Here is a 12,139-nt window from a genome sequence, read left to right on the forward strand (position 1 = left end):
AGAACATTATATGTGGAATATTCCATGCAATTCAGTCCTCAAAATAGCTAATAAAGTGGCAAAGTTATGAAGAATATTTATTGCAGTTTCATGAGGAGACTTGAAACTCCACTTACGCTTCAGAAAACAGGGAATGTTTTTAGAATGTTGGTGTTCTGTTTTAGAAACAGTTTTCCTCTAAATCAGTATTAAATGGAGGGGTTTAGTTGCTTGTCTGTTGGTTTACAAGGACCCTTGGCTTAGATGCATATTTAATGCATATGTAGTGTGATGATTGTGGTTATGTGCATTTTCTCACAGCCACACTGCTGTATTCATGCAAACCCTTCCTGGCCTCAGAGATGGTCTGTGCAAACTTAGTAAGGAGGTTTTTTGTAAGTCAACTGCTAAGGACTTCTCTAATGCAGAAAGGGAGGGTCAGAATATCAAATATGAAGTGGTATTTATTGAGTAGGACTGGAGGACAGAGATACAAACCTTAAGGGGTTTAGAGGGTGGGGCACTGCTGTGCAAGTGCAATTTCCTTTATATCTAACAAGATGACTTGAACAGCAAGAAAATTCATTTTGTCAAATCCTCATACCTGCCTAGTTTCACATCTTGCTGCAGCTGTAACATGGACCTTGCTAAGTCAGCAGGAATTGTATGCCTGGATGGTGTAACACTGGGGTGGCACTGGAATCAGTGATTGAATGGATGGCTAGAAATAGACCAATTTAAAGACTGAGTTTGGCCTTTTAAAGAAGTCAAAGCAGAGGCATTTAGTTTCACTCTTGTATTTATAAATAGCTATCTAATAGTGCAGCACAGTTTGACCTTGCAGCCCAGGGTCAGCAGGGATTGCCTGGGTGCTTTTATCAGCTGTCAGCACAGCAACTGTGGGGTCCCGGGTGGAGCATCCCATTCCTGTGAGTTCCCCCTCTCTAGATGGTGTAGCTGGGAGCAGTTCCTCTGCTCAGAATAGACTGCTGTCACCTTTTAGCCACAAACAGGGCACTTAGCAATGAGGATGGGATTTGAGAAATAGCAACTTGGCTTTCACTTTCCAGGCATCAAAGCTGCTCAGTCTTGACTATACTGCTCTCCTTTTCCTTTATCCCCTGTCAAAACCATGAAGCCAGCATTCAAACTGGTTTCTGTCCCACTGCTCTCCTCCTGCCTTCCAGTACTTGGTGTATGTGGTGAACAGCCATGGTGCCAACAGCCCCAAAGTCTTGCACTGGCACTGGAACAAAGCATCAGGTGTTTTTACATGTGCATTGCTTTTGTATGGGAGGAAAGACAGTGTTGGGCACCCCGACCCAAAGGCACAGGGTAGAGAAGGTCAGCAACGTGCTGTTGGTATGTGCTGATGGTGGGTGAGTGCTGAGAGAAATTTTGTGATGCAGTTATTTAGGAGACTTCTGTACCTGTAGAGTCAGTCTTTTCTCCTGGATTCAGCTCACTCAGGGGCAAGAGGTGTCTTCAGAAAAGTCCCCAGCCTGTCTGCCCACCTGGAGAAGCACAGACAAGGAAGAAATCTTCAATTACACTAGTGAAAGAGGTGAAAATTCCTAGACATTACAGTAGTAAAAGAGAGGAAAAGCAAAATCTGGTGACCCCCTTTGGGAAGGGGTGTTTGTGTGGGAGGATGCAGAGCAGCTGCAAGGAAGAGGTCTGTCATATGATAAAAGGTCTGGTCCACACTCTAAATAGGAGGGGTGCAAAGACCTCGTTTTCTTACTTTGCTAGGAGAAAATGACAGTGTGGGAACCTCACCACTGCCTATGGTTAGGATTGATGCCTGTAAATGGATGCTCACTAAGAAGTGTGAAGAGGAGAAATGGATGAATGTCATCTCCCCTGTCCTTTCTCCACTGAGTGCCAGCTGTGTCTTAAAATTTGTTTTTCAATCATTCTGCTTAATTTATTTAATTAGTTTTGTTATCCAAGCCAGAAGAGTGTTCCTTTTTCAAGCATAGTTATGCAGAGAAGATTTGAGGTGGTCTGTGCTGGTTATTCATGGCCTGGTGTGTTTTCTTTAACCTGCATTTGTAACATTTAGTTTAAATATTAAGAGTCTAAGATTAAACAGAATGGAAATTAGCATCAGTGCATTTCTTTTTTTTTTTTTTGTTGCATGTATAAAAAGTGAAGCCCTATGTAGCCCTAGCTGCTTCATACTTTACAATTCAGTTTTATCACATGCGAAAACTTTAGTTCTAATTTGTGCCTTTCAGAACTATAAAAAGGTTTTATTTATTACAGCTCTGATTCTAGCTGCACTTTTCTGAAAAATTCAGTTCTTATTTTACAGTGGCATTTGAAATGCTTACAGTATTTCTGTGTTATCAGGACAGAAGAGTTAGGAAACAATGACCCAAGATTACTTACTTTTCACAATAGAAGTTTTGTGCGTTTTTTTGTATAATGGCAATGCTGTTCTTTTTGAAAGGTCTTCAAATGCATTAACGTGACTTTCAAGAAGTTGCAGAAGCCAAAGGACAATCATTCAGACACTATTCTGGAGATCAGATGACAAAAAAGCAAAAATACTGTACTATTGTAAATCCAAACTCAGATAACAGAATTCAGTAAGGTTAAATCAGAGAGGCAGAAGGATGAACTGGGTTCTGAATAAAGAATTGTTCTATAATTGATAAGAGTAGGCACCTATTGTAATCCTAAAGTAATGGGCCATCACTAACATCTTAACATTTGAGGGGGCTTCATTATAATGCCTGTTTGGAATACTAGTTGTCATGATATAATTTAATTCTGTAGTTTCCAAGGCATAAGTATTTGCAGTTGTAACTGAGCAGTGGAGAGCCAGGGCTCCTTTCATCTTTAGGTGATAAGCATATATGGTTCCTGCACACTCCAGCTGTGAAAAGGAGCCTGCATAGTTCAACTATCAAAGGGCCAGCACTCTGCTCTGTTCAGAGGAGGTCATTCTGAACCTCACTCGTATCTAAAGAGTAACAACTGGAAATAAAGATAAATAACTGTATGTGGCTGAGCAAAAGAAAGATAGTAGTATAAACCAAAGTCCCAGCTAAAAATGCTTTAAAATCCTAATTTCTGGTTACCTGCTCATCCCCACAGGCTGTGTCCCACAGTTACAGACGTGGCAGTTACCCAGGAGCCAGCAAAGGTGACAACAGAGTGGTAGTGTTGTGCTAGCTGAGGTAGCCGCATGTAGTGACACTGAGCACCTGCTTTGCGTATTTTCCCACCAGACTCTGATGTTCTGGGCCAGAGCAGGGAGAGGATAGGGAGACACAACTGAGTATTTTCTGTGTTAGTATGAGAGCCACTCAGAAGATATGATGGACACTGTGCAGGAGTTGAAATTGCATCTGTGTCATTCAGCACATCAAACTATTTGTCTGAAAGGGGTGTTTTGGACCATGTGGTCCAGAAGTCAGGCATTGTCAGGCATCCACAGGCCTTATCTGAGAGGTCTGAAGGTTTCATTTTGAACATGTTTGTTTTAAATAAGAAAATGACTAAATTCATATATTTAGAAGATTACTTGGCCTTCAGTTTTTTATGTATTTATTCATATGTCTAATTATATTTCAATTATTGCTTCCTTTACAATTATTAGAAGTACTTCTGTAATACAGTCAGCATATGTGCATCTCCAAGAGTAGGGCTTAAATATCACTAAATTGTTTGTCTCTGTCTCTTTCCAACTGTCCCTTCATTTTTCAAGCGAAATAACAGAATTACTAGAAAAAAGCAGAATACTCAAGATACTAAGTTTTATGACAAAAATGACACCAGTTACTGCTTTATTAATATTAAAAAAAAAAAAAAAAAAAGAAGGGAGGGAATAGGATTAAGAGGGAAACTTAACTAATGGTTCAAAACCCTATAACTATAGTCCTGTCACTGCCAGAATTTAATTCTTGCCAAATGTGCCCTTTTTTGATTTTGACAAATGAAATATTGGAACAGGTTTTAGAAACCCATTTTAGGTTTTAAGTTGTATGTTCCCTTTCAAGAAAGGAGGTAATATTTAATATTTTTTAGGAGTTCTGGAACTGCAGCTTCCAGGAAAATAAAAAATTTGAAGCAGCTCGTAAAAAAACCCCGAACTTTTAAAAGTAGTACTTTCTGTTGCCTCTGTCCTAACTAATCTTTCTTGTTATTCTTTAGGAACATACAAGCGTCCTCTCTGTTTAGTTGCACTCTTATTTCAAGTAATTTGTGGGAAAATCTTCAGGTTTTCTACAGTTAAAGACTACTTTCTGAGCTATAGATTTTAAAATATAGTCTTTATATATTTTTATACTTTAAAATAATGAGTTTTCATTCTGCATTATGTATTTTTGAATGCTATGAAGTTTAAAAGGGTTGAATATGCAGGGTATAGAAGAGTGGTAAGTTGTAAATAAGTGGAGCTGTGCTGTTTAAAATACAAATTCCTTTGTTGGATGTGGTCTCTGAATATTATGGATTAGATTAAATTCTGTGTTGCACAGTATGGATTAGAATGAGAAGTATGTTGACTACTAGATAACAACACAGTGGAACTTCAGGGGTTAAGTGCCATCCCTTTTGGTGCAAGGAAAATACCTGCCTAGTCTTAGAAATAGCAGAGAGTGCTACCTGCTAATGTAGAGATGAACAACGTGTGCTGAGAATCCCTTTCCCTTGTGGTGACAGAGGTTGATCCATTGGAAGGTTATTGCTGAGCCAGGAGACAACAATCATCTACACAGTTTATAAGCAGGATAATATGGAACTGCCAAGAATTTTATATCCATGAATGTGCATTCATATGAATAACACCTAAGGTTATGTCTCTCTAACGAAGGCATGTGGAGACAAGGCACACAAATATTTAGGTGTTGGCTTACTGTAGTCATGCAGCTTCTTTAACATGAAAGAGACAGGTCTTCTTGTAAAATATTTGAGAAGTGCTTTTGTTCTGAGTCGCTATGTGAATAAGGAAAATACCAAGTAAGTGCACAGCGGACAGTCCAGATTGTTGTCATGAAATAAGAAACAAGATAACAGTAGAATACAGCATAGGAAACCACGGAGAATTCAGAAAATTAGTTTGCTTGAAAAATGATTCCCTTTTACTAATGCCATGGTTGGAAGATGAGCCGAAGCCCAAGAAAACTAGAGACTTTAATGGATTCTTGCTCTCTGAAAGGATTTTCATGCTGCCAGCTGTAACAATGAGTCAGTTGCTACTAGCAGCCTGCTTGGAAAGAGTAAATGGATTTGGCAGCATTTATACTGGGGAGACTTAGACCCTGCTGGTAACTTGAGGGGCAAAGGGAGGAGGAAATACTCATAACCTTCATAAGGGCAGACATGACTTCTGGGTTCATACTGCTCCTTCAGTTCCTGAGATCACAGCTTGATAAGACTGAGGATAAGCAACAGATAGCAGCCAGGCCTTTTTTTTAGGCTCTGCTTTGGCAATTACACGTGTTCTAACAGATATAATTGCATAATTATGAGCATGGAAATAAAGAATCTATGTGTGTTCATCCTATTTCCTCAGTACATCATCAGTTGATACAGTATTTTCTTAATTGTGAGTTTTATATTATTTACTACTGTCCTTGAGATTTAAATGAGAGCATTAATGAAATTTTTGAACTCCCCTAAATGGAGCTTTAACTGTTGTTTATCACATAGCAGAGGAGTCAAGGGGAGTACATTTGAGAAAGTTTGAAATAGGATGTTTGGGAGAAACTACAGAAACTAAGGTGACTTTTAATCCAGGAATGTAATAGGATTTGTAATGAGAGCAGTGCTAGTGGACACGTGGAAAATACAGAATTTGCAAAGGGACATCATGCCTCTTGGAATTCTTTCAAACAGGCAATGACTCTGTAGATAAAAAGATGAGTCAGTTGTCACAATCACCTTGGATTTTTCAAGTTGCTTCGAGCCCTCAAGGACTTAAACTGGCATGCAATGATGAGAAAATCCTTTTGTAGATTCAGAGATGACTGAAGAAAACAGGAGGAATTCATATTTCTCCCAGAGAGAAATATTTATGCCATTTGTTTGCCATGTTTGAAAACCTAAGAAGGGATGTGAACATTAGGGACATAGTCTTTACTGCCAGTATACATATTTTGTGGGTCAAAATTAAAGCTGATTAAAAAGAAAAGTTTCTATATAAATGACTGAGAAATAAAATAGCAAGACTAAGGTTCATATTGTACAAATAAACTTGCTTCAATTAAAAAACTGACTTGTTCCATTGAGGATCTTGGTCTCCATATGGTAAATTCACCGTCTTCTCAATGGTTCATAGCAATCAGAAAGAGAATTAGGAAATTCAAAAATAAGGAATTACAAATTGAATACCATGTGAAGTAGGGTGTAGAATTATGCTACTGCTCTAAATCCATGTATTTGCTTTATCTTGAATGTTTTGTGGTATTCTGACAATTCTGTCTCAAGAGGCAGAAGTATATAAAGGTACAAAGAATGCCCAAAGTGTTTAAAAACTGTTAAAAAGTGTTTAAAATTATATCTATTTGATAGATGAATTGGAAAATGAGACTTCTGTGTAAGAAGAGATCATTGAAGTGGGATATGACAGAAGTTTATAAAATAATGAATAAGATGACTACAAAGTGTTAATTCACATCTGATCATATAACAGTAGTGGAGCAGGGGAGTTTGAAGTAGAAAGTCCCTTTTCACACAGTGTACAATTTATTTGCATATCTTGTTTCCACTTTGCTGTAGAGGCCAATAATATAATTACAAATACAAATTGGGTTATATAAATTAGAAACTGTTGATAAACACAGTGGTCTGGATGAACCCATGTCCAAACAAGGTCGGTAATCTGCAGAGCACCAGCAGTAAACAGCAAGAGAAGATGCACTGTATTACACATTGTGCAGAAGTGACCTTGCAAATTTTCAGGTTTAGATGGGCTATTTTTCTAATAAGGCACAGGAGGAAGGAGAATTCAGAAACCAGCTCTGGCTGTGGGTTCTGCTGCAGCTTCCCTCAATGATACTGGGGCACTCTGTTGCCCTTAAATAGACCACCAATCTTTTCCACTTGGAGATTGCAGTAATGCTATATGTCACAGGGGAAGAACGAAAGTGCTTTGGATAGTACTTCATGCTCGGTGTGGAACACACATCATTACTGTAGAATATCTGCATTTTATTTTATTAAGAACAGTTCCACAGTAAAATGGGCTAGTGTACCTTTATTTGCAATCAATGAGCAAATTACAATGCCTTTATCTACCTGCTAATTAGGTTGCTCAATTGCTTAAAAGTGGACTTTGATCCTTGGAGATGCTGATTGACTTTAGAAGAAGCTGGGTAACAGGAACTGATGCATGTACTTTACTCTGTGTGATCAGAAATTCACAGCAGTTTACTTGCTTGTATGCTAGAAAACATAGTATTTGTCTGGTGTGTCCTAAAAACACACACCCACAAGTAAAGAAAGCAATACATATGTGTCATGCAGAAAATGATAGGAAAGGTACAGCCCTAGTGAAAACTGAGAACATCTCTCCTGGACTGTATCATTTTAACTTCCTCACTTGTTTGTGTTCCCAGGTGTGTGGAATGAGCTTGGATAGGTTTGGGGTGTTGTCTTTGAGATTTCTGGTGTGAAAGACATGTAAACAAAAAAAGCAGAGCACTCGCAACATACCCACACAGGGACTGATGATTGCAGTTAAAAAAATATAGTTGTTATAATGCATATTTTAGAATAATTCCTCTTATCACATAAAATAAGACTGGGCTTATTTAAATATGATTACTATATGAAAGTTCAAAACCTTTTAGAACTCCCCCCCCAAAAAATTACCCCTGACAGAATTAATTTAGAGAGTATGACCAATGAAGTGATGCTCTGAAAAAAAACCATTAGAGCAGTTACAGTGTACAGAAATGTACAGTGTTTGTGCCATAAATATTTTACCAATTCATAATGTTACTGAAATAATTGTTTAAAACTCAATGCATTAAATTTTGATTGCCTACAAGGCACAATTTATTTTACCTTTTCATATGAAGGTGCTCGAAATTTAGATATATAGAAGGATGGGGAAAAATAGTGAAAAAACAGAATACACAAGGAATAGAGAATTCAAAACTTCTTTTGAAACCTTTCCAATACTGTATAAAAATTTGCACTTTCATAATTAATGAATGACCTTTCCTTCTTTGACCTAGATTTCAGTTGTTTGCAACAAATGAACAAAGGAAAAAAAAATCATTTGAAGTCAGCGAAGCCAGCACAGCAGCTTCCATAAAAACCTTTGCCAAACTGATTAGATTTGCAGTTCACTCACTAAGCCTGCCTGGTCATGGTAGCATCATGCAATGAATATTTTCATTGAATAAATCTGGAATTGAAGATGAACTAATTTTTTTTGTCTGAATACTTCCGTAGTGCTTGCTTAAACATGAAATTGTTTCTGATTAACTCACGTGTGAACAGTCTTATTCTGAAAAAAAAATTCTTCCTGTTGATCTTAATGTAGTTGTTTAATAATTAAACAGAAGCAGTTAATTGGAAAATACTGCATATGTGGACATCCTCAATCTTTTTCCTGTGATAGCTGTAAATGGTTCAAGGTTGGATAAAATATAGTATTAAAAAAAATTCTTCCTTGGATAACAGATTGTCTTATTTTGTTGATTTTAATTTCTTAATTTGTTTGACTAAATGAGAAAGTTAAAGCATCTGATAGTTTTTTAATATAAAATGGTACAGGTAGATGGGCATCAGGGTAGAAGAATATTTTGTTTCTATAGAAAACTTACGAAACTCCAGAAATTAAAGGTTGCATTGTTCAGCAGGGAGCTTATGAGAACTGCAGTGTGTCTCAGCCTCCACATAATTGCTGTTCATATACAGGCAAAGCAGGGAGAACAACTTGCTTTTCCTTCAGTTAGTAGCTCAGATCCTGAGTGGACTGGACCTTTAAAGACTTGCCTTTGTATAATTAACATTTTCATCATTGTTAGTATGTTAGCAAGTGAGACTTAATATAACAAAATATTGAATTTACTCATTATGGACTGATTTAAAAGACTATGATTAATTAAAACAATAAATTTTCCAGAAAATAAATAGTTTTAACTGGTGGTAATCCAGAAGAACTAGAAAGAGATTTCTGTAGTGCTCTAGTCTGTCTTGTCCAATTTGCTTTTCAGAAAGCAGGATGTTAATCTAAAGAGAAAAGTGAATATGTTTGTTAGATTTATTTTTGTTAAAAAAAAAAAAAAAAAAGGAAGACACGTTTTCTATTAGCAAAGAAAAAGTAAAGGAAGTAGAGGAAGCATCTTTCTGAGACTGCTAGCTTTAGACCTTAACCAGAGAAGCAGCCCTAGCTGGCTTTGTCTGCAGCTGTCTGAAAACCATGTTTAAACATGTCTTGACCACAGGTCCTGTTGAATCAGTGGCAGACACAGTTTGGTTAGCACATGCAAATGAGCTGGCTGTAGTACCAAAATAGTAGAATTTCTAAAGACAGTGGATACAGAAAAATTTAAATCTGTTAGAAAAAAAAGAAGTTGGATTTCTTTGCATGAATCACTAGAAGCCTCTGTGCAATCGGAGGGAGCTTTACCTCCCCCATGGAAGCTAACAGCCAGCTGGCTGGCCTCACAGCTGGGTCTGCTCCAGGCCTGATGGGAGGACAGGTGTAACAAGTGTGGAAATGACCAAGCAGCTGTTTCCACTAGTTTGCTGCCAGAGGCACTTGGGCTCTCAGCTGTGCTGTTACAGTAAGCTAGATCATGACCTAGAGACCAGAGTCCTTGAGTGACTGGAGCTCCTGATCTTGTGCCTTGCAGGTTCTGTCCCAGGGCCATGTCCTGTCCAGCATCAGCACCCAGTGCAGTCCTTGGAGGTAAGTGCTATCAAAGTTGTGTGGAATTGTGTTCTGGGTGATGGCCAAAGGCTCTTTAGTCAGGTCTCTGTGAGCTAGGAGAGTGAAAGTGTCCTGAACAATAACCCTTTCTGTCTCTTGATGGGGTTAAAATATGTCCTGTGAAGGTTTGTCTTGCTTTCAAAATTCCTGGGGAAAATCTCCAGGGAGGGCCTGTGAATAACTTGCTTGTAAACCTTCTCTCTTCCCTCCCTGCCAACACCTACCCAAGAAATACCTTGTTTATCTTTCAGATCTCCTCTGCTTCCTTATACGCCATTGTTGGCTGCTTTGGTGCAAATTAACTAATTTAAGATGCACATTGAGGGAGAGTTGGCTAGAACTACACAAAAGTTTGCATCTGGTATCAGGTTATGTCTCTCTACACTGGTGAAAATTTCTCCAAGAGAGGCAAGGTTTCATGTGCAGGACATATGGCAGATCAAGAAAAGCATGAATGGTACGAATGGGTCTGAGATGCAGTCAGTGATACAAATTTCAGCTGTGGTAATGTAAGAGCTTTGGGGATATAAATGTCTCTGAGAAAACCACAGAATGGGGCTGCAAAGGTGCCTGTGATGTGTATAATGATGTTTCAGCTTCATCTTGCCTTATGGTGGGGCAAATCTTACACAGTGGTGTATGTTACTAGTGAATTAAAACACAGGCATACATTCAAAATCGCTGCAACTTTATGCTTTAGTTTTAAGTAATTTTGAAGGTGTATCTTTAATTCCTTCCATAGAAATACAAACTATGGCTGCTTGATTCCCATTTGTCACCAATGTTCCTCTGATCTCTGCACAGCTACGCTCATTAAGTGCCTCCTTGTATGTTTACATAGATGTTTACTCTCCAAACAGTTCTCGTCATTCTAAAACTACTTAAGGAATGTACCTGACAACTTGGGTGGAAAAACATTCTCTAGATGTAAAAGACTGAAAGAAGTGCTTCAGTGTTCTTTGGTGAACACTGGTCTCAGTGTTCACCAAAATTCCATGTCTGGACTGAAATATTTCTTTTGACTCATATTTTTATTTGTGTAATACTACATCTAACAACATAAAATATTTTAACATTACAAGCAAGTAAAGGATGGCAGAATGTCATCTTGTTGTTTTAGACATCAAAGAGAAAAAACCAAAGTTATAGGAAAGTAGTAACATCTTCATTTGGAACTGTTGCTTAAATAGAGCAATTAGTAAAAAACCTGCATTTTGGTTACCTTTCTGAAAAAATAGTAAAGAGAGAGAGACGGAGACATTCCTCATCCAGTTATAAATGACATAAATACAATCAGTGTTATGTCTGTGTAAGTGAGAATACCAAGTGTGTAAATATAACTATGTTCATGCTCTGGATTTAGATTGTTTAAAGCAAAACATTTTGCTTACATGGTATTGAGCAATTTATTTCAATCACCATTTGAAGCCCCTTTATCTCCCATGCTGCTGTTTGCGATTTCTAATGATTGTTAGGGAACTAAGAACAGCTATGAGGATATACTGGCAAAGATAGTCTGATAACCTGGCTGCATAAAAATGCAGGTGTTTCTTGTAGCTGTTAAGAGGGGTCTGTTGAATAAATGTATATAATTTTTCTAGAATGTGCAGTTCTAGAAATGGTATGGATATTGTGTTCAAGAGAAAACATCCAACCATTCAGGCTACTAACACTTAAACCTAGTTTATATTTCTGAATTGAAACAATGCTGTATCTTTGGAACTTTTATAGTAAACCAAACTTTTTGGTGATATCATTTTTTTTCATCCGGAATTACATAAATTAAGAAATCAAGCAGTTTTTAAAAGGAAATGGGATGGGGATGTTTACATATTTTGTCTTTTCAGGACCATTTGATGTGCTGCATTAAAGCTGCACAGCTGAACATCCACAAACTGTGTATTTCTTTGTGCAGTATATTGTTGATACAAAGGATAGAATTTCAGAAATGTAAAACATTGTGCCTTGCCTTCCTTCTAGGGAAACCCTTCAAATGTCTTGCCAAGCTCTAGCTTCTGCATTCCACCTCTTTTATTTTCCAGAAATGATTTTTTTTTTTTACTTTGTAATTAGCTACGCAGTTGTACAGAGGAGGAAAGTATTGCTGGCAGTAATGCATGTGTCTACACATTGAGGCTTGCTCATTGTGTAGACACAACATGCAAACATCTTGTAGCCCTTCAGCCGACTATCAACACACCATTAATAAGCAGACAGCTTGAAAACTCAGCAATAGCACAGTGTTTGTTACAAAAAAGA

Source organism: Lonchura striata, chromosome 8 (assembly GCF_046129695.1).
Source record: "Lonchura striata isolate bLonStr1 chromosome 8, bLonStr1.mat, whole genome shotgun sequence".
Taxonomy (NCBI): Eukaryota; Metazoa; Chordata; class Aves; order Passeriformes; family Estrildidae; genus Lonchura; species Lonchura striata.